Source organism: Taudactylus pleione, unplaced genomic scaffold (assembly GCF_031769625.1).
Source record: "Taudactylus pleione unplaced genomic scaffold, aTauple2 ptg000016l, whole genome shotgun sequence".
NCBI lineage: Eukaryota > Metazoa > Chordata > Amphibia > Anura > Myobatrachidae > Taudactylus > Taudactylus pleione.
In genome coordinates this window covers 30,216,965-30,241,473 of record NW_028284418.1, presented here as the reverse complement: position 1 = coordinate 30,241,473, position 24,509 = coordinate 30,216,965, and the positions used below count along the sequence as shown (strand labels likewise).

Sequence of the window (24,509 nt, the reverse complement as noted above, 5' to 3'; positions counted from 1 at the left end):
CAGCAGCCCGTCCGGCGACCGTTTTCAACCAAATCCTAATTGGGTTTCATCAGGGGCTAGCTATGAGTGCTGGCTCTTTGTTGCTTTTTATTTTGTATGAACCAAGTACCGCATCTTTAAAGAACTTTTTCAGGAGTGCTGTCTGGTCTTAAAAAAAAATAATAAATAAATAATAATAAAAAAATATATATATATATATATATATATCCACAACTTAAAGTTAAGTTCTGTATTAGGCAGGAAACAACAGAACAATACAGAAACTGCCCCCTTACAATGATTAACATGATTTATTCCTGATAGTGATGCTTGGAGGGGGAAGGGGTTTCAGTCCATTTTACAAAACTACAATGGGGGAAGGGATGCTAGTTGGTTGAGCATTATATGCAAAGTTGTCCTACTGTGGAAATGGGAATCTGCAATATATTTTCCATGCTATACGGAACTTTCTTTTGGGGCATATTTACCAAACTGAAAACAGCTGTATCTGCTGGATGTACTAAGCAGGGACAGCAGCAGATATATCAGATATCTGCTGCAGTCTCTCCAATTTCATTTGCAAATGAAGACCCCATTGGTTTTTATGGGGGATGATAAAATGTTAAATTTACCAAGCTCCAGAATGCGAAGCATCTTCAGATGACGATAGACTAGCCCAAAGGCCACTATGGGCTAACAATAATCTGTACTGCGGCTGTGTATGAGCAGTACACTCGTCAGTACCCGGAAACAAAGTGGTAGTGGAAGCTATCCCCTTGTCTCATACTATTTCCCAGAACAGGGATCTAGAATAGTAAAAGCAAGCTAGAATGTACATTTCTGCAATGCGATTAAAAGCAATATTTTCACACCATAACCAAATTTAAAATGAGGATTGTGGTAAATATGCCCCTTGTGCAATAAAAAAAAAATATATGGTGGATGGTCGGCAGATGTTACCTTTTTCAATGCAACTAGAATGTACAGCATGGTGGATTCGTCCTTATAACTTACTGTATAGTGTGTAAAGTAACATAACACATTTCTACATCAAGGGGTACAGTTAATAAAGTGCGAGTTTTTAGAAGTAGAGTTGTTGCCCATAGCAACCAGATTCTACTTTTCATTTATCTAGCACCATCTAGAAGATAATAGTTAGGGCCAAATGTAATAGGGTGAGAGTTTAGAAAATGTGAGTTTAGCAGTAATCTCTCACACTGGTCGAGTTTTATCTTCAAAATGGGAAAACACCTGGATGAGAGTTTTTGAGCAATAAAACATGAGTTTGCATGTTCTCGGATTCTATTACGTTGGCCAAGTTTAAAAAGTGGGAGCGTTTACTGCTAAACTCTCACCTTATCTAAACTCTCACCCTATTACATTTGGCTCTTAGAATCTGATTGGTTGTAGGGATGGATGGTCAATGTTTGCTTTGCGATTTTCGTGTTTTTACCATTTGATGGCAGCATTCCATACCTCCCAACTTTTGAAGACAGGGATGCGGGACCCTGGGCGCGCATCCGAAAAGCGGGGGCGTGGCTTCCCAAGAAGGAGCGGGACATATAAGAAATGGGGCGGAGCCATGCAGCTACCCCCGTTTATGTCACTATAGGGGGCGTGCCCAGCACCAGCCCCCCAGGCTCTCCCTACACTAGTGAACAGGTGCTGTGCGCATCGCACAGCATCTGTTCACCTTCTGCACAGCGGGTGTTCTCTCTCCAACTCCCCCCCCCACCGCGGGACACTGTGGCCCGCGAGAGGGACAGCGGAACAGTCCCATAAAAACGAGACTGTCCCGCTAAATGCGGGACAGTTGGGAGGTATGCCATTCTGATGTTTGCCGCCATCGAATGGTAATCATTCGATGGTGTTCAGATGGTGGCTTCTTTTCTTTAAATCCTAAAAGCTATGCCTCCCCTGGCTGCTGTGTCTCTGCATCTGAAAATATCAATGGTTCATGCTGCTGGGTTCGTTGGAGGCTGTCTCACTGCCTCAGATGTGACCCATAGTCCTCCAGTGTGCAGCCCTGGCCCTATAGCAGCAGTAGTCACTCACAGACACACTCAGACAGTGAGCAGGTCCTGGACTCCCAAGGTCAGCACAGCTGTGAGTAACACAGCAGTAGCAGTAAAGGTGCCCACACACATAGCGATATTTTACACAATCTGGCTGATTCCGACACATTGGAACGACAGATCGTGTAAAATATGGCCAAATCGTGAGGAAATCGTGAGTCCCCACTCACGATCACGATGCGATGCGCATCCCCGCTGGTCGCACATCGCATCTTCAGATCTGCCGTGCAGTAGGGCAGATCTGACAATCTAGGACGCGATGCACTGTAAAGAGTCTGACTGCAGGAGAGATCGTTTGAAGATTGGACACCAAATCGTGTGCAGATCGTGTGGAGATCATGTGCAGAGCTGCCGGGGAGAGTTTCAAGGGAAATCATACACAAATCGTACACATCGGCTGATCGTGGGCAGATCGGTATGTGTGTGGCCACCTTAAGTGTTTCTATCTTCTCCTCGTCCTAAGCTCTGCCAGGCTCAGCTTTTTGTTTGTTACTGCTCTGGCTCCAAGCCCCGCCCCTTGACTATTCATATAAATAGTTTTAACCATCGAATACTTTTAATGCAATTGTTAGTTACCATCTCATCGAAAGATTCAATGGTGGAAGCACTGCCATAATTTGATGGTGGGCTTCCGATGTCCTTCCCTAATTGGTTGCTACAGGCAACAACTCCACTTCTAAAAACCCACACTTTAGTAAATATACCCTCAAGAGTATACCTCACAACTTTGTAAAATACAACTTTGGGACCTTTGCGCATCGCCAAAGGCGAATACCTGGAAAAAAAGATGTGTGGCCTCATGGGAAACGCCTTACCCACGAGTTACACCCCTCATTTCACTCAGAGGGGCATGCCCAGCTCCCCAAGAGCTGCTGGGCATGCCGCCAGTCCCTCTTTCCACTGAATAGATGCCGTACACATGGCAACTATAGTATGGCATCAGAGCAGCAGCTGAGAGGGGGCCATCCAACACCCCTCCCACCACAGAACTCCAAACCACGGGTGGGATACAGTGCTTGAAATGCAGGACTGTCCTGCCAAACGCAGGATTTTTAAGTGTGGAATATATATATATATATATATATATATATATTTTCACACACACACACACATATACATAGCATACGTATACACATAGAAGACGGTACTTACACAAACCAAGGAATGAGGAGGGGGAGGCTCACCGGCATGGTTAGAGTCCCATAACAGATGGCATCTGAGTGGAGCTACTGCTGCTGGGCATGCGCAGCAACTCCCAAACCACCCTGTGGTAGGTAAGAATCATGCTTTACAGCAGTGGTTCTCAAACTCGGTTCTCAGGACCCCACACAGGTCACGTTTTCCAGGTCACCTGGCAGATGCAGTTATATTCGTTACTCATTGACACATTTTACAGATTCACAGTTGGAGCTAATTAACTTGTGATTCTGTGAGGAGACGTGGAAAACATGCACTGTTTGGGGTCCTGAGGACAGAGATTGAGAACCTATGCTTTACAGCACAGTTTCTCAAACTCGGTCCTCAGAACCCCAAACAGTGCATGTTTTCCGTCTCTTCACAGAATCAAAAGTGAAATAATTATAACCACCTGTGGATTTCTTAAAATGTATCAGTGAATGCCCCCATACATCAGAGATTGATTGCAGCAATCGATTGAATAAGGGAAATAATTTTATACACAATCGATGTAAATTGCACGATTGCTGCAATCAATCTCTGATGTATGGGGGCCTTGAGTAATGAATACACCTGTGCACCTGCTGGGTGACCTGGAAAACGTGACCTGTGTGGGGTCCTGAGGACAGAGTTTGAGAACCACTGCTTTACAGCAATGTAAAACTGTGCATGTTTCCCATTTCTATTAACAGTCAACATTTCAATAGTCTGATAAAAAAAAACAACCAGGGGCAGAGACGACACTGCTGACAACCAATGTCGCGAGTTATCAGTGTAAAATTGATGCTTACAAAAACCTTGTGGCACTTTATAAATAAAATATGATAATAATATTATACAGAAGGCAAAACCAAATTATTAACAAGAACTGACTAAAATACAATCTTACATGTTCAGACCTTGGCAATGTCCTCCATTTAAAACATGGGCAATAGCCCCAGTCCATCCTGTGCGTGATTGGAGCAGTGAGGCCATGTAGTGGCAGAGGCAGCGTCAGTGTGCATGGGCACTGTACATCCTGCAGCGATTGCTATACACAGCACTGACTCGCATTGGCTGCTCCCCACTAAGCCGCAGCCTGTCGGCAGCAGCATCAGAAGGGGCTGAAAAGCAGATTACAGCCGCCGTGCAGCAGCAGCCCCTTTAAGGAACACAATGACCTGTGTGTGGGAGGAGGGGCCGTATCCTGAGAATCAGGTGCATGTCTGAGGGGATGATGTCATCCTTCTAACGAGACCTGCCCAGGAGGGAAGAGACGGCACAGACGGATGCAGAACGAGAGATTTCCCTAATTGCAACACTCCAGATGGGGGGATTAGACGGAGCCGTTCCGGACTGCGTGCAGTGAGTATCCCAGATCGCTGTATTCCTGCTGCCTCAGCCCGGGCTCTGCAGTGCACAACCGTGCTCTGCAGCCTGAAGGTGACACAGTGTTGTTTATATAACTTACGAACTGCAGGCCAGGGACTGATTACACCGAGCACAACCCAGATCTGTGCTGCTGCTGCTCACCCAAGCTCTGCCACCCGGGCCTAAACTGCGCTGCAACACACTGACCTGCTTCTGCTCTGCAGCCGTCGTTCGTTCGTTTATTTATTTTTATTATCAGCATCTTATGCGCAGCAGATCTCTTGCAGTAAGATGTCCACTGAATTTTCGTGTTGATCTGGTCCCAAGTTAATCATTGCACACCATATAGATCTTGTTTCTAGGCAGTGTGGAGATTTTCCTCCAGTGTAAACAACAGTATGTAGATTTGCTGTACATTTACTTCATGACATGTCTTCTGGGTATAAATGGCAGTGTAGAAAATGGGTTAGACCTATATGTTAGGCCCATCATGTCTTGTAATCAAACAAGTCAGTGGATGCAGCAAGGATGCATATTATAAATGCATGTGGAGACCTATGAGAGAACACATTCATTGGGGGAATTCAATTGGACGAACATTGCACCCGCTGGCATTGCAAGTTTTACCTCTCATCCCATGAAGGTGCAACGGAAAACTTGCGATTTTGGATATTTACGGTATTACGAACATGTATGCCGCAGCAGCACATAATTTTTAATTGAATTCCCCCCATTGAAGTAAATGTGCAGTGTTGCTAAAAAACAAATTTGTTGGTGTATAGATATTTTCTTCAAGTAAATAGTTTGCAGTTCATTATTTTTGCCTCCTAAAATACAAGGATTGCCTTCTATACTGTACAGGCAACCGCAATTTAATAATCGCAGCGGCCGGTTGTTTGGGTCCTGTAAAATTTCTAGTTAAAAAATTAAAAACAAAACAAAAAAAATGTAAACTACATGTACACTTATAATGCTGCTGAAAAATACATTTATAATCCTTAACATTTGACTTTATACCTCAGTATTTTGTGTATTGACACTAAACACACACAGGATTTCTTACATAAAGTTATATTCACTTGCTGTTAAAAATAAATGTCTTTTTAATATGGGATTAAAGCTTGCATACTAGTTATAAGGACCTTTGTCTATGTAGTTTGAACAGAAAATGGAAATGAGAATAGGAATAATTTAACTTTTTTACAAATCACATGTGTGCTGTGCAAACTTTTTGTTACTTGCAAAAATGCAGCATAACCTTTGTCTGGTATATACAGGAAAAGTTATGGGCTTCATGTGGTGCTCCAAGCCTTTACTTACAGCACCCAGTTCCTTTGCGCTTTGCTGTCATATTTGTTTGTTATAGATTGTAGCACATGTTTAAAATTCCTACTAGTATGTTATTACAGAAAGGTGCCTCTTTCATTAATTAAGTGTATTCCTTTAACTTACTATTGAGGTTAAGGGGTCCATTCAATTAGCTTGCCCCACAAGTCCGTGGGAGTGAGGCTACATGCTGCACTTATGGAAGCTCTGGACTAGCTGATTTTTGTTTGCAGCTCCAATTGGGATGTGTACAAAAATCTGTGAGTCCAGGGCGAGATTGGGCTGCGAGGGGAGTTGAGGGCCGTTGCTGGTATTTCCACACGGTTGCACCACTCACAGCTAATTTAATCAACCCCTAAGAGTAATAAGGGCCTAATTTAGAGATGGTAGTAATGCTGATATTTACGCAGATCGAGCGATTGTTTGCCACAGCGAATGCGTGTAAGTTGCAGTGAGCGAGTGGTCTGTGATTGCAATCACACAGAGGATTCACTTGCAGAGTGAGTGGCAGGTAGTCAGAGTTTGGGAGTGGTAACAGGGGTGGTTAGAAAAACTCAGGCGTTTAAACGCCGTTTATTGAGCGTGCATAAATTAGACATTGCGATTCCCTTCACAGCATGAGAGATCTTTGCATGTCAGAAGAGCTGCAGTAGTTGCAGCTGGTAACACTTGACTTACATGCTGCGTGGCTGCTCGATCTGCGTCGTTGTTACCGATGTTTACGTTGTTGCACGTCGTCGGATAGATATGAGACGGCAGCAGTCGCCGTCCCTAAGCTCGGCTACGCTTTGGAAGGCATTAGCATATTTTAGCACCTTCGATCAGCGAGAGAATGCAGTTGCAATTGCATTAGCGTAAATCTTGAAATCCGGCCCTGAGTGGCTCTCTTGAATGTTAGAGGGCTGCCTACCGCGGCCCCCAAAGAGAATTAGATTGCCCATTTCTGTATTAGATTGTATTGTGGTTTTACATGCAAGCCGTTGTGTGTGTGTGTGTGTGGTGGAATGTATATCCATTCTTGATCAAACTCCGCATCAGGGTACTTCTCCACTGGCATTTGGAATATGCACTTTTAACAAATCTGACACTCAGAATCATTACTCCCAGTATTACCAGGCCCATCTGCATTTTTACTTGCATTGTTTCCATTCCTGTACGTTTGCCATGTTACAACGCTTTGTAAATCATGCTACTCCTATGATTATTAACCTTTTTAGTGCCTGGTAAAAACGCATGAAACGTCTATTGCAGTGGTTCCCAAACTTTTTCAGTTCAAGGCACCCTTACGGTCTCCTTCATTTTTTTCAAGGCAACCCTAATCCAAATTAATTACAGAACAGTACCTTTTTGACCCAAATAGTTGCAGACAGTAGCAGTGCCTCTCATAGCTATCTGTTTCCCCCACCCCCTCCCTACAGTTAGTATACAGACAGTGCCAGTGCCACTCATAGCTGTTCCCCCACCCCCTCCCTACAGTTAGTTTACAGACAGTGCCAGTGCCACTCATAGCTGTTCCCCCACCCCTCCCTATAGTTAGTATACAGACAGTGCCAGTGCCACTCATAGCTGTTCCCCCCCCCACCCCTCCCTATAGTTAGTATACAGACAGTGCCAGTGCCACTCATAACTGTTCCCCCCCCACCCCTCCCTATAGTTAGTATACAGACAGTGCCAGTGCCACTCATAGCTGTTCCCCCCCACCCCTCCCTATAGTTAGTATACAGACAGTTCCAGTGCCACTCATAGCTGTTCCCCCCCCCTCCCCTCCCTATAGTTAGTATACAGACAGTGCCAGTGCCACTCATAGCTGTTCCCCCACACCCCCCTCCCTATAGTTAGTATACAGACAGTGCCGCTCATAGCTGTTCCCCCTCACCCCCTCCCTATAGTTAGTATACAGACAGTGCCAGTGCCGCTCATAGCTGTTCCCCCCCCCCACACCCCCCTCCCTATAGTTAGTATACAGACAGTGCCAGTGCCGCTCATAACTGTCCCCCCCACCCCATAGATAATATACAGACAGTGTGTGCCACTCATAGCTTTTTACCCCCCTCCCTATAGTTTCCACAGGAGCTAACGTTACTTACCTTTACTACAGCTCTCCAGCGCCACAGCCGTTCCGCCAGCTCCTCAGATCCTCCAGCCGCAGCGTCAAAAAACAGGCAGCCCAGCCCACTGCCTGCTCCTGTGCAATCACATCTGACCGCCATCCTCCGCACCGCCCCGTCATGCCTCCGGCTCCAATAGTGATAAGAGCAGCTTCCCTCCGGCTGCGTCCCCCTCCTGTGACAGCACCTAACCCTTGCCCCTCCTCTGCTCCGGATCCAAACACGATGCAGATTATAGGGAAAAACTGACAGCAGCTTCCCTGCGGTCCGCGGCGGACTGTATGGGAACCACTGGTTTATTGATTTAAGTTGATATGCTCTTTTACAAGGGTTTAAACCATAAAAAGTATCTCAAATCTCAGTGGATATGTAGTCTAAAAGAGTAAACAGATAATTTATGGGTGGCTGTGTAGGGCACAAAATGGGAAAAATATGTCTGGTAGACATGCTTAACTAATACACCTCACTTCTTTAGGATATACAGTTGTGTCCCATTTTTTTATTGTTGCTTCAGTTGTGCAAATAGCCCCTCTCTGCATTCCAGGTCTTGTGCGACTTGACCTTGCCGAGCAACTTTTTGCTCAATATGTTTGTCTTATTTGCATTTTTGGATTAAAAATACATAGAAGCAACAAAACTGCATTGCTAGTGTACACTGATCAATGGCGTGTACTTCTGTGTTAAAAGGGCTCTTATGCTCCAGGTCCTGTTGTACTTCATCTGCGACTTTGTACGTCTATAAAACCAATAATTCTGTGGTTAAAGTCACAGCATAGTTTCCCCAGTACACTGTGAGTGGCTTTTCGCTGCGTCTGTGATGTGACTAAGATGAAAAATACTGTACACTACTCCTTTCGTAGCACCTCGGTAGTGCCATATGGTGAACAGAAACCCAGTAAGTGAGGACACAGCCGTAGTATTTTGGTTTAGTAACACACATGCTTTGATTTACTATGTGTGGAGTTTGTACGTTCTTCCCATGTTTGTGTATACCTTGGGTGGTCACGCTCCACAAATATCTAGTACAGAGGTTCTCAAACTCAGGGCCTGATTCAGAGCCGGACGCTATTTGCGCTCGCTCGTTCAGAAAAAGGGGCCGGTTATTTAAATTGAGCGCTCGCTCTTTGCGGTCTGTTGACGCCTCTATGTCTGAGCGAGCGAATTAAACATGCGGTCGCTATTTTGTAAAGACGCCCCCTGGCCGCTCGCATCATACGTTATCTCCGCTATTTATTAGATTAATCGAGTACATCGAAAGGCGTCTGAACTGCTCGCAGTGCTTGTGGTTGGATTTTCCTACCGCAATCATGCGAACAGTTCAGGCTAAGAGACAACCAAGTGACGTGGTCGATGACGCTGCTTTGTTAAATATGCACACCCTTAAAACGCCCGTTTGGACCGTTTGGCACGCCTGCGTTCGGATCTCCACTCCCCGTTTTCAAGCACCTTCCCCTGTTACCACCCACAAACGCCTCATCATGTCACTCAAATTGGCAGGCACTTGCAATTTTGCGAACACACGTTTTCCGACCGCACTGACTGGTTGGCGCATGCGCATTACGACCCATGCGCAGATGTGCGAACATCGCTCGGAGAGAACGAGCGGCTGCTTACGAGTGGCTCTGAATCAGTCCCTCAGTCCTCAGGACACCACACAGTTCACGTTTTCCATGTTACCTAGCAGGTGCGTTCATTGCTCACTGACACATTTTAAAAGTTCCACAGGTGGAGTTAATTTTTTTCTCTTGTGATTCTGTGAGGAGACATGGAAAACATGCACTGTTTGGGGTCCTGAGGACCGAGTTTGAGAACCTGTGATCTAGTAGGTTAATTGGCTGCTAGACCTTAGTGCAGTGGTGTCAGACTCAGGCCATCCAGCTGCTGTGGGACTACATATCCCAGTATGCCCTGCCACAGTTTTAGCATGCCCTAATAGCAAAACTCTGGCAGTGCATGTTGGGGTGTGTAGTTCCAGTGCAGCTGAAGGGCCCGAGTTTGACACCACTGCCCTAGTGGGTTAGTGAAATTAGACTGTGAGCGTCTGTGGAGTAGGGAGTGATGCGAATGACAAATATGTTTTGTCAGCACTAAATAATATGATGGTTCTATATAAATAAACAATAATGACATCATTATCTAAAAGTGGTTTCACTCACTCTCTAATCTAAAATAAGATGCAATTTATTTATTTATTATTTTTTTTTGCATAAATGCACATGATTCTTTTATCCTTAATGATCCACAAAAACATTTGGCTGTTTTGGCAGCATTGATACTTGGGTTTAGTTTAGCTTTCAACATTTATGTCAGTGTATGTCTGTGTGTCAGTGCTTATGTTGCAGCAGATGTCTTGTAGCTTAGTAAAGATATTGGGAATGAACATCATATTCATTTGCAAACATGGTGGACTTCAGTACAGTGTGAAATTGCTTTTTGGATATCTTTGTGGTTATATTAGTGTTATAAAACAATTACAGTTTTACAGCAGATGAGCGATGTAGTTTCCAGAACTGGGTTCCAATCATGAAAAGTTACCATATGTTAAATTTAGGTAAATCTGCCTTCCAGACTACACACACATGAATAGTATCCAGAAGACACAGACTAAGATTTTAAGGGGAAGGCAATACATGTCTGTAATGTAATACCTTAACTTGCCATAGGTTATTGATCTTTACAGGAAACTAATCTGCTTGCAGTTATTCATACAAGACTACATGTATTATACTGTAAGTTACCAGGTTATTGTTATGACAAGTACTGTAGCTATTCTGTGGGCGGAATTCAATTGATTACGCTGTCCGGATCTCCCGTCTAAAGTGACAGGAGATCGCGGGCCGCTATTCAATTGATGCCGTTTTTCGCGCTGATCGCGCCCATAGAGGTCAAATTTAGCCGCGTAAAGCAGCTAAACCCGACAAAGTGCTTGGCGCAACTGCGAAAAGTGATGTTTGGGCACCCAAACAGGTCACTTTTCGCACACTTCAGCTCTCATCCCCCTGGGGCTGCGAGTTGAAATGTAGCGCTGGCAGCTGATCGTGCCCGACAGGAGCAAGAATTGAATAGCTCCGTTGGGCGCGATAGGGGCTGGAATCAATTGAATTCCGCCCTCTGTGTTTTAAGAACTGCTAGATCAGTGATGGGTGACAGATAGCTCTCTAAAGCTGCATACACACACAACGATTTTGTTACCAACGATTTTCTGAACGTTTATTTGTCAGATTAAAGGTGCATACACACACAACGATTTTATGAACGATTATCGTTAACGATATAGTTTATCATTCAATCGTTGTAAAAATCGTTCACTTTCTGAGTGAAAACTATGAACGATTATCGTTCATGTGCGTTCACGTTTGTAGTTCAGTCAGAATGACCAACTGAACGATTTTCATTAAGGGAATATGCAAAAATCGTTCATTACACTTTAAAAAATCTGACAGAAAATCGTTCATAAAATCGTTGGTAACAAAACGTGCATGTATGCAGCTTATCTGATTTTTTGAAGTGTAATGACCGATTTTTTTTGAACTACAAACGATTTTTGCATATTAACTTGATGAAAATCGTTAAGTTGGCCAGTCTGACTGAACTACAAACGTGAACGCGCATGAACGATAATCGTTCATTGTTTTCACTCAGAAAGTGAACAATTTATTCAACGATTGAACGATAAATGATATCGTTAACGATAATCGTTCAAAAAATCGTGTGTGTATGCACCTTTAGCCTTCATCTGCGGCCCCTCGGCTCTACCTGCTGTATTGCAAGAATTGTATGTTATAGATTGTAGCACTTGTTTGATATCAGAATCGACTTTATTGGTCAAGTATACAGCCGTATACCAGGAATTTAGCTCCGGTTTACTACACGCCAAGAACTCACAATCCAGTCATAAAACATAAAAACAGTACATAAATAATAGACCGTAAAAGAAAAATATCCTATTCTTAATACACTACTGCAAGACTAAGCAGACCCTACCGTCAATTGTTCAACAGGCGAATGGCCTGAGGAAAAAATGTATTTTGATGTCTGGAAGTTTTTACAAGCCGTGCTTTATAGCGCTTGCCCGACGGAAGCAGTTGAAACGGAACAATCAGGATGGGAGTGATCTCTTACAAAATTAATTGCCCGCTTCCTTCCTGGACAAGTACAACTCATGAACTGGATGGAGACCTACCCCAATGATCCTTCCTTTATCATCCATCTGGGGGATGCCATTACTTCTGGGTTATGCGTATTGAGGTGTAGAGTCGGACACTAGCTTAATTGAAACTGGCTCCCACCCCATGTATAACCCTTCCCCTTTCACCCTAAGCTCAGTCTTGATTTTAGTGCCTTTGGAGTAAGGCACTGGCTTAAAGTTTTAGGTTTTATTTCTTTATTTTAATGTTTGTGATTTAGGGTGCTAAGTTTCTGGCAACAGGTAACAAGCACTAGAAGAGTGGGATTTAGTTAAGAGATTTGTGTGAATCCTGTTTCCCACTCTAAAGACAGCCCCTGAGAGAGTCACCAAACTACAAAGTCTCTGGGCCTGATTCAGACCCGCTCGCGAGTTGCCCAAGTGCGCATGCCGTCGTTATGGGTCTCGCACCAAAGGGGTCTCATCTCAAGGGTCAAGCCGTCATTATGGGTCACGCACCAAAGGGGTCTCGTCGCAAGCCCGATGGTCTTGACCATCGCGACCATCATTTTGGCCTGTCGCTATAGCTGTGGGAGGAGGCCGCTCCAAAAGGTAGGAGGGACGGCCCTGATTCAGAGCGAGCGCTCTGTCAGAGTGTCCGGCTCTGAATCAGGGCCTCTCTCCATACCAGACACACATGTGAGGCGGCCGCCGGCAAGAAGGTAAACTTTTACAGAATGAATAAAATACCTGGTTGCCGTTTCCGGCACACTGCTTGTGAGCAGATTGGCCAGGGTTGGTTAAGGTAGAGCCGGCATGTCTCGCACCTCCCCAGGGCTTCAGCAGCTGCTGAGCCAAACCAGACTATAACTGAAGAACATAACACCAACTCAATTATGTTAGAGTAAAAAAGAATCAGCAACTCTTCGGGGAGATCAAACTTTTTAAGCTGCTGCAGAAAGTATAATCTTTGCTGAGCTTTTTTGACAATGGCATCACTATTGGGCCCCCACTACAACATTGCCATCTATCATAAGTAGGGACACCGGAGCAGAACCCCTCCTAAAGTCCACAACCATCTCTACTGTTTTAAGTGGATTTAACTCGAGATTGTTCCTGCAGCACCACCGGATCAACTGATCCACCTCTTCTCTGTATCCAGACCCGTCCCCGTCCTTGATCAAACCATAACAGTGGTGTCATCTGCAAATTTCAGGAATTGCACGGATTGTTCACCAGCATAACAGTCATTAGTATACAGAGAGAAGAGCATGGGGGAAAGGACACACCCTTGCGGAGCCCCTGTACTGATCCTTCGTACACTTGAAGTGACCTCCTGTGCTTTCACATACTGCTTCCTATCTGTTGGGATATCTACAATCCATTCACAAGTAGATACTGGAACCCCCAAATGCAACAATTTGGAGTACAATATCCCTGGGACAGTCGTGTTGAACGCTGAACTGGGGTCGATGAACAGGACCCTCGCATATGTACCAGGCAGGTCAAGATGTTGTAGAACATGATGCAGCCCCATATTGACCACACCCTCCACTGACCTATTTACCCGATAGACAAATGGTAAGGAGTCCCAAGCGAGGACCTGCCGTCACTTTCAGATGGTTCAGCACTAGACGTTCAAACGTTTTCATGACCGCAGACGTCAAAGCGATTGGTCTGTAGTCATTTAATGATAGCAGATTTTGTACAGGAACAATTGTGGAACACTTAAAACAGGAAGGGACCACACACAATTCCAGAGATCTATTAAAGATCCTTGTGAAAAAAGGGGCCAGCTGCTCAATGCAAGACTTCAGGACATATGGGGATACACTATCCGGACCGGGTGCCTTCCTGGGCTTTAACCGTCCGAATAGCTCAGCCACCTCCGTCTGACCTACCTGCAATCTAAAAGAACAAGAAGAACAACTCCTAGTCTCAGGTAGGGTAGGTATAGAGGAATGCGTAATAAAATTGTGGGCGCCCACTCCCCACCCCAATGGAGCTGTTTTGGGGTACTATGAGAGATCTTGCATTAGAAGCATGATGCATGCGTATTACAGATCCTGCGCATGCGCCTATCTTCTGACATGTCACAACTAATAGCTATCTATTTGATGAAATGTATTGGTTTAACTCATTACTGAGATTTGTAGGGTAGTGTGCCATCCCTTTTTAAAGGTTAATGGGAGAGTATGGCAAGTTAACTATCACTGTGCTAGACAGGTCACAATAGCTTGTGCAGGGTAATTAATCACTTGCATGTGTTAAGCTGGGTACACACTGACTGATACATCACCCATTCAATGGAATGGGCAATATATCTGTAGTGTGTTGGCGGATGTGCACACCTGAAATTTAACTCATTTCTTGCTTTAGATCAGGGATGGGGAACCTCAGGCCCAGGGGCCATATAAGGCCCCCAGAATCATTTGGTCTGGTCCTCTGAGCTTTTTTCTGCTAGCATCATCTGGCTAGCAGGGGGCCTAGAATGGCACCATGCAGCTAGAATTTATGCAGCAGTGCTGCCTGGAGTGTCCTTAAGACGCTTCAGACGGTCACAACGGATGCTCCGTGCATTGATGTAATCACCGGCGATTGTGGCCCGGCTCCTGTTGTATGTTACACAGAGAGGGAGTGGCCTGCACAGGGCCCTCAAATAATGTTATATATCAAAATGACCCTCGGCAGAAAAAAGGTTCCCCACCCCTGCCTTAGATAAATGTTATTCTGAAGGTGTCCATGACTTTCCATCACAACACTAGTCCTCCTTAATTTGCATCCTTGATATGTTAGCCACTATTATGAACACCTTTACAAATCAGGTACAGATGTGGACAAATTTGTGGTACCCATGCAGCTTATTGAAGCAATGCTTCATTCCTCTTGAAAACTGATGAAAGTAAAAGCTTTTGTCTCATGTATACCTGCCTTTGGTATGTTATAAATTAAAGCAAAGAAACTGTGAAAAGAGAGAGATTGGGTCTTAGTCCAATATGCTAATGCAGCAGCAGGCGCCCTGAGGTAAAACAACATCTCCTGCTGCCATCACAGATCTGAGTGCTGCATCCTAAGATGCAGCATGGAATCCTCTGCGAGATGGCCCTCGCAGTTCCATTGCTGAGGCCACGAAGTCTGCATCAGAAAACACTGACCCTGGCCTCAGCACTCCTAGCAAACGGGACGGCACCCCAGTTTTCGGGATCACCGGATAGCCGCGCCCCCAAAGGAGCTGCGGCTTTGGGGAACTTTGGCATACGCCTATCTTCTAACATCGTAGTATGTAAACCATTGTGTCTGAGTACTACTCAGAATCGGGCCCATTATTGCTTTTTCTCCAAAAATATTATAAAATGGCCTGGACAGATCTGTTGGTAACACTTGTAAAAGATAATAAATAATTGTATTATAGTGATGTTTCCAAATAATAACTTTCTTGAATTAGCATCACATGTCTTCAATCCTCTAATCAGTCATTCAACCTATTTAAATGGAGAAGAGTAGTCACTCTGCTGCCTGGTATCATCGTATGCAACAGACTAAATATGGACCAAAGAAAGCAAAGGAGAGAGTTGTCAACCATCTCCAAGCAGCTTGATGTTCCCATGACTACAGTTGCAAGTATTATTAAGAAGTTTAAAGTCCACAGGACTGTAGCCAACCTCCCTGGACACAGCAGCAAGAGGAACATCAACCCCAGATTAAACAGAGGGGTAGGGAGAATGGTAGAAAAAGAGTCAAGGAAAACTTCCAAGGAGATACCAGCTGAACACCAATGTCAAAGTACGTCTGTGCCGGATCGTACCATCCAACACTTTTTGAGCATGGACGAAGATTCCCAGGGACGCAACTTTTGAAAAAACAACATAAAAAAGCCAGTCTGGAATTTGCTAAAATGTATATTGCCAAGCCACTATGCTTATGTGAGAATGTCCTTTTGGACAGTTGAGTCAAAACTCGAGCATCATCTCTATGGGGGGGAATTGAGTTCTCTTTGTGGGGATGTTGCTCCCGGGGTAATTGCCCATAGCTATTCAATTGATTGCCTTATGCCTGGTACTTAAAAGTTGGGAGATGCAGTTTAGAGCGACTCATACCCCAGGCTTTGTCGCAGTAAACTGCATTTTCTGACTTAAGTGCCGGGCGCGATGCTGTTACCACACACGGTAACAATGGGACTCATCCTGAGGGACTAGTTAGCTTGGATTTCTGCACGTACATCAGGAGGGTGCGAGCAAAAAGCCGCTAGTCGTGGGTTTATAACCCGGGAGCTACCTCCCCGCGAAGAGAATTTATTTTCCGACTGCTTTCCACACAGGGTGCCTTCAATCTGTGCAGGGCACAATGAACTCTCAAGACCATGAAGACATTCTGAAAAGAAACCTACTGCTCAGTATCAGATAGCTCTGTCTCAATCAGGGGTCATGCGTCCTCCAACAGAACAACACACAGCTAAAAGCACCCAGGACTGTTCTGAAGTGGCCTTCTATGAGCCCTGATCTGATTCCTATATAACATCTATGGAAAGAGCTGAAACATGCAGTCTGGAGAAGGTACCCATCAAACCTGAGACAGCTGGAGCAGTTTGCTCAGGAAGAGTGGGCCAAACTACCTGTTAACAAACTCCTAATTCTCATTAAGAGCTATAGAAATCTCTTGATTGCCTCTGAAGGCTGTGCAACAAAATATCAGATTAATAGTCCCATAGTTTTTGTTGATGTCATTGTCATATGTTTTATTATTTAAAATATTATATTGAATCAAAAATCCAACGCAAAGTTTGATTTATATCAAATATGGAATAAACAATAATGGATGTCAATTACTTTACAATTTCAAAAACAAATGTGTTCTATTTTTTTTTTTTTTTTGTGCTTGTAAGTATCCCATAACCAGTTTGCACATTTGTATTAGAGGTTAGGTGCATTTTTAAAAAAATGTTCCTACTTTTCCATTCTTGAAGTTGAATATAATCCAGCATTGCACATGGAAAATTGATTGTTTTATGTGTGTTTGGTATGGTCTTTCCATCAAATGGTCCCTTTAAAAATCAGCTACATGCCATGTTAGGTTTTGCCAAACAAAATGGAAAAGATGAAGTAGTAACATAATAGCAAACACACTACGATATCTTATCACATATCACAAGACACCTAGAACATTTATTTCCTTTCCAGAATTGTAGAAATTTTATGACCTTGCATAAAGTTACAGTTTAAAATTTTAGACTACTTTGGTAGCAACAAAACTAAGAAACTGAGTGGTTTATTCAGCAATGATTTTTTTTTTTACATAAAAAATATGGAAACTATGATTTCTGTATTTCTTATGTAAATCCCTATTCAGCAATGGAATAATGGAGAAGATAACGCAATTATCTTCTCCATTCCCTGCTCGCAGAATACCACACTGTAGGGATCAGCCAGTGCTTTAACGCTTTTTGCTATTCAGCAAAGCAAAAAGTGTTAAATCACTAGATAAATATTTCCTTTATGTAACGCCATTTCAGAATGGCGTCTTATATGAAAATACTTCAATATACCGAAAACTGCAGGGACAGAGGGGAATTTCCCTATAAGTCCTTGCAGCATTTTGTAAGTCCGCCCAGTCTCCGTACCTGCTTTCCGGTGACCGCCGACAGATAAGTCCAACTAGAGCTTGTTGATTGACATGTGTATACAGGCTTTATACTAGCCTGTATACATGTATATTTATCAATTTGGACAGGCTGGAGATGTACTTACCCCATCAGCGGTCACTAGTATGCCCTTTCAGGTGTTCTGGGGCTGAAAAATTTGGGATTAAGGAAATCTGCAGTAATACATTATGAGAACAATTCAATTACCAGAGATGTGCTGTGGCACCCTACATCACCCCTACATTGAGCCTACGTACATTGTGAATGTTACCTGGCACCCCCATAGGGTCACTGTCTGTATATGTTATGGATTCCTAGGCTGTTCCGTGTAAACCCCTAGAATGCAGGCTAACGAGGTCTTCTACCACTAACAACCACCCGCTGTTCCCTTAGAACTGGAAGACGTTCACTGGTACGTGAGTGGCCGCCTGGACTTAATACTCGGGGTAGTAGAGGTTTACACTGGTTACTTTTGGAAACCAGAGAACAACAGGAGATACTGGGAGGAAAGTCAGCAGTACGACTAGGAAGCCAATGGTGCGGCTATGAGAGCCGATGATGCGGCTAAAGGCGACAATTTGAAGAGTCGAAGTGGTTTGGAAGCCAGTGATGCGGCTTTGGGAGCCGATGGTGTGGCTAAAGCTGGTAGTACAATTTTTGAAGAGTTAATGTAGTTGCTTGAAAGCCAGTGGTGCGGCTTTGAGAGACGATGGTGCGGCTTTGTACGCAGATGGTGCGGCTAAAGCCAGTAGTACAATTTTGAGAGTTGATACAGTGGCTTGGAAGCCAGTGTTGCGGCTTTGAGAGACGATGGTGCGGCCTTGTACACCGTTGGTGCGGCGAAAGCCGGTAGTACAATTTGAAGAGTTAATGTAGTGGCTTGGAAGCCAGTGATGCGGCTTTGAGAGCCGATGGTAGCTTGAAGGCTGACTGAGCAGCTAGAAAACCGGTGGAGCGGCTTGGAAGCCAGTAGAAGCCAGGAGGTTGACGGAACCGCTGGAAGCCGGGGAAACAGCAAGAGCAATGACCAGGAGAGATGAGAACGCTAACCATGCAGCAGAGCTGAGAAATCCACAAGGAACGCTGTAGTCGGCGATGTGGCAAAAGGCCAGTATGTACAAAAATGGGAAGGAACCAATCATGCCATGCTGTGTACATCATGTGACATCTTGCGGCGTCCAGATCGCCTAGCAACCGACTGAACTGGAACCAGACTGCCGGAAAGAGGTAAATTGCTAGAGGGAAGCAAGTTATGACCGCGACTTGTAACAGTATGGGAGATGTGTGTACTGCATATCTTCTGCACCTCACGCCAGGAATATGCGAAGTAAGATTGCATTTAATAGAATTGCTCCCTATAGTTGATCCTGTGACTGGCTGACCATATCAGCTGTACTCACATAAAGAAGATCAGTGGAATGTATTTAAACATATTTTAGCTTTCCACTTCTTTTCGATGGCAAGTTTTTGAGTAACATGTTAGCACCTTTTATTTTTGTATTTGGCTCCTATTGATGAGCACGGTTTAGGAGGTGCAGTCAGTGTAGCGTCGTTCGCTATGGAGATGGAAGTGTGATGTAACTTGCCTGTTAGTTCGGTTGTAATTAATAATTAATAACTTTTCCCAAACTGCAGCCTACATAATTTTTATTTAGCTTGCATGGCAGAATGAATAAATATTCGGTTTAGTTTTATACTGGGGACATCGGGATTTAAAATGTAGATTATTCCCAATGACACAAATGTAATCATAATCTATTTTTTTTTTTTTGTAAACAAAACTGAGCACCGTAGCTGTTAGTTTTGCAACTTCTGAGTATAACGGTGGGCTGTATGAAGAAAACATATATTTAGCATAAAAAAAGACAATGTAAGACCTTGTATTGCATATAGGCATTTAAATGTGTGTACCATGTTTCTGCCATAGTTCCTTGAATGCCTTTCCCAACATAATACTTTGTTGGTTTTATTGAGCAGAGTTCCAGAGAGGGAAACTCCTATGGCAAGGCCTGAAACTGAAATTCGAATGCTGATTGGAGGAATTTCGGCTCCACACACCCTGCACCCAGAGTTTACTTATCTGGTACCAGAAAGTAGGTCCCCCCCAACCTATGTGACGCCATCATCCCACTGACGCTTTGCTATCTTGTATGCATGTGTCATCTTCACAAATATAACTGGGAGGATGTCACCACGAAGGAGGGGTAACCCGCTTGCCAGCACCAGGTAAGATCTGGACGGGCCCGCTACTCACAGGTGCACGTGGGCCTCCTCAAGCATTAATATACCTCTTGGCTAGGTGATTCCATGGTGGCACATGAGCATTGCTCTTCTATTGTGTTGAGATGGAGGCTTATTTATGCTAGATTTAGCTTGTGAGCCCCTCTTTATAAATCTAGTTTTTGCCCTCCTCCTACTTTTAATGAACTTTCTTGACTGACTTGTGGAAATATTTGCATGGATTCACTAACTGATAACCTCAGTTCAACAACTGCTTACATAAGGGAGCGTTGTACTCATACCAACTGAAACCTTTGTGCAAGAGCTTAAACTTTATAGGGAGGGCAGATTATACAAAAATAGGGCCTGATTCAGCTGGGCATGCAATAATTAGCGCTTTATTGCAACTGCGGGTGTCATTGGGTGACGTGGGCTTTCACACATAGATACAACTCGTAGCTCGCAGTATAAGTATCCTAAGATGAGATCCATCTGTTTTCAGACTAATTTTTGCAGCAAGGATTGGGTTGGCGCAAATCTCCACTGATAGTGATGACTGCTACTTTCACCAGTGGAATGGATGGGATTGGTGTGGTTGACTGTCTAAATTAGACTTCCATATTATGGACCTAACAGTGTGGTAAACCTGTAGCAACAGTAATCACCAGTCTTAGTCTATACAGATACTTATTCCTTTAAAAATAGTAAAACAATTATAGTAGCGTGTTTCACTGCTTGGCAAGTAATTTATTTCCAAGTAATTGGATGTATACTAATGAAAAACCTAACCAGGTGCTGCAGGGAATCAGTATGTAATACCGCCGGCTGCATGGTTCTAATCCTGGCAGGGGTGAAGATCCCGATCGCTAGTTTAGGTAAGTACCCCTAACCCTATCCCCTACCCTAACCCTCCTTTAGGGGTGCCTAACCCTAACCTCTCCCCCTAGTGCCTAACCCTAACCCCCCCCCCTTCCCCACAGCCTAAACATGTCTCCCGGGGGTGGGGGTGCCTAACCATATGACCATAACCTCCCCCGGAGGTGCCTAACCCTAACCCCCCCTTCCCCTATCCCTGGCCTGGCCAACCTGTGGCTTTCCAGCTGTTGTGAAACTACAAGTCCCAGCATGCCCTGCCACAGTTTTAGCACTCCCTAATAGCAAAACTGTGGCATGGTATCTTGGGACTTGCAGTTTCACAACAGCTGGAGTGCCACAAGTTGGCCAGGCCTGCCCTATGCTAAACCTAACCCTCCCGCGGGGGTGCCTAACCCTAAAGCAGGCCACACACTAGACCGATATGCCAGCAATGGGGACATGGCAACAGCCTCTCCAGCTAAAGAGAAGTCTTTCAGGCTTTGCTGTGTCCCCGCCAGGTGAAAGCATCATGGGCATGGGCAGACTGGCCATCATGCATGCGCATGACACTACAGTCCATCACTGGCAGCGATAGGCTGCTGCCAGAAACAGAGGGGAGGATGCCTTCGAGGAGGGGTAAATAATGTTAAATACCAGCAGCATATTTGTTAGTATCCGTGCAATATTAAACTAAATATGTTGCTGCTTATAAGCATCGTTATAAAATGGGGCCCAAAGTTCCTTAGGCATCTGTTAATTTGTGCTATACAACGTGAGTACATCATCCCACTAGTTTGGGTGTTAACTCTGCTATTTGGGTAAACTAAAATACCTTTAAGCTTAAATTTCATTCAAAGAGATAAACTGCTGTGCTCCTGTGACATCCAGTACTGTACAGGCAATAATTTGCTAAACATCAAAGTGGACTGGGGGGGGATTGTGCTTTCTGTATGTATATTTTGCCATGCTGTACCAGAGTGTAGGTGTATAAAGGTCACTGTTTTTTATTGAATAGTAGAGGTGGGCTATGGCAAAATGTGCAGTGCGCTAATGCACAGATGTGTCAACACCTATCCTCGAATCGCCCTGTTTAGCGCAGAACGGACTTTGTGACTAAACTAATAAGTGAACGAAGATGCAGCATTAAGGAAAAAGTAGCAAAATTTAGTACAAAGTACTCAATCCAGGGTAAACGGTTAAAAGACAGGTCTGATATGAGGTCTGGTTTAGCTGCAACATTTGACAACTTCCTTGGCAAAAAACCCCAAAACCCTAATCCTAAGAACCTAGGGCCTGAGTCAGACCCGCTCGCAAGCGGGTCGATGGCCGGGCAGTGCGGCGTGCGCGAGCCCCGGAGCGAGCGAGAAATCACTTGCTCCGGGGCTTGCAGCAAAATGGGGCGGTTGTCAATGTTCATTGGAGGGGAGGGGGGATGGCTGGCCAAACGGAGGCATTACCGAAGGAACGCCTGCCGTTTGAGGGTGGCCCTATTGACATCACCAGTGATGTCAGTAGTGAGCTTTCGGCCCTATTAGAGCCGGAAGCTCACTGGGGTTTGCGGCAGACAAGACCCTACCACAAGTGTCTTGTCGCAAGGCCGATGTTTGCGACCATCACCTGGCTGCTCGCAAAAGCTGTGGGTGGTCACCCACAGCTTAGCGAGGGCCAGAAGGCCGGACCTAAAAATAAAAAAATTAAAAACGCCCTTTAGACCTGCGAGCGGGTTTGAATCAGGGCCCTAGTACGCTATGTGCCTGATTAAGACTTGTATGCTATGACACAGCCACTGTGTCTTTGTATGCAGCATCTGTGTGACAATATGCTAATGCCGCAGGAGGCGTCCTATCAATCATGCTGCAGCTTAGGAGGTTCTGCAACCGTCGTCGCACACACTGATCCACACATGTGCAGTACAGATCCTGCGCATGCGCCGATCGGGTACCATCGGAGTTGTATGTAGACCATGAGGTTTGCATGCAACACCGAATCAGGCCCAATATGTGTGCTAAAATGCCTAACTGATGAAAATCGCACCAAGCGTCTCGCTCCGTATGGCGCCAGAAGGATAAGTGTATGAAGACACATCTGTAACCTAACCTGAGTTATTGGTTATGACTACATTAGAGCTGCTGTGATTTCCTTCCCATTACAATCCGATAGGAACTGCATACAGTGTTTCATTCTCTGGTTTATAACACGTGTGCATTGTAAAGAGATCAATAATTGCTACATATAGAAATCGTAAGCAGTTCTCTGTGCGCGGAATGCAACTGCACATATAATACCAGGGTAGCTGATTTGCTATATAATGCTGCTAGAAAATAAAACATTCTCTTTCTTATACAATTTATTATTTACATTACATTTCTCATAGAACTATGTTGGGGGGCGGGAATTGAAATCCTGTATGAATTTTTAAGCTGCGATTCTAAATCATGCAGGCTTTACTGGTAGAGGGAGAAGCATCTTGGGCAGAGGCCTGCGTGCAGCGATCACATGATTACATGTCCTCTCCAATATTGCCGTTTGTTGACCCACTTACTGCAATGGAAAAGGCAGCGCTGTGTATTAACTTCAGCTGCCAGCGCGGGTGAAACAGCCTAGAGATATTAGTGCATTGTATGAGGCTGCCATATTCAGAAATGTAATGGTTAATATAAGGGGAAGGGAGATAGCCTGCTATTGGCTTACTATTTTAGGTAATAACTGTTATTGCTCTGTGTGATGCCCATAATGCTTTGAATAGAGATTCCCGTGGTGGATGCTGCACTGTAGTCTAGAGTAGAAGGAGGAGGGTGCAGCTGTATATTAGAAATATAATATGTGTGTGCCTGTTATCTCTATCTATGTACTTCAAATCAAAAAAGCACACCTCAACATAGTAATGTGAGCCATTTTTTTTTTATTCTTGTCAATGGCTGTTTTATTTTATATATCTATAAATAGCTATCTTTGTGTATCCTCTTTTATAGAAATAAATCATCCGTAAGATAGGTCGTGTTTTGCTGTGCCAGAGAATAAGAGGAACAGGTGTAACCGTGTCTACTCTTGTACTGGTGCCTGTGCAGAATAGATGGTTTGTGTTTCTGTCAGCTCCTGGTATATCAGCCTTATCATTAGCATAGCTGTCAGTTGCTTCAGCCTCAGGGACTGCAGTCCTGGGCCACAGTGCTCTGTGAAGCTGTCTTTATTTAGACATTTTCTCTCTAGCAGAATAATCTTTATGGCGAATTGGAAAGCAGCACTAACCAATCAGAGCCCAGAGATACAGGAATGGTTGTAAGTTGTCATGAAAACAAAGAATTTGCTTGAGCCTTGATATGCTAATTCTGCTCTTTGTATTTATTTGGCTGAATGACACATTGCTGGCCCTGAAGAACTTTATTTGTATTGATCCATGATGCAGTTTGTGTGTATATGTACATATCTCCCATATCAAACAGGATTTTGTAATGTCATGACAATCTGCTCCAACAATAATGAACGTGTTCTGGTTTACCCACTCGATTATGGTCATGGTTATTGATTTAAGTTCTGTTTCAGTTGACAAAATCAATAAAGCAGTCTGATGTACAGAGCCTGTGATTCATTTGGCAAACTGTCATAGTACTTAAATAGAATTCCTCCCAGTCTGTTGATCTGTTTGTGTGCACACA

General features: G+C 44.3%; 1 protein-coding gene across 2 annotated transcripts in view; it reads left to right on the top strand.

Moving 5' to 3' along the window:
• Positions 1-4,265: 4,265 nt before the first annotated feature.
• Positions 4,266-24,509, top strand: part of USP54 (ubiquitin specific peptidase 54) — a 132,636-nt gene continuing 112,392 nt past the window's right edge. For both annotated transcript variants that reach the window (XM_088475465.1, XM_088475461.1), the window contains exon 1: positions 4,266-4,574. The gene's annotated coding sequence lies outside the window, so the exon portion shown is untranslated. The remainder of the gene's footprint in view (positions 4,575-24,509) is intronic.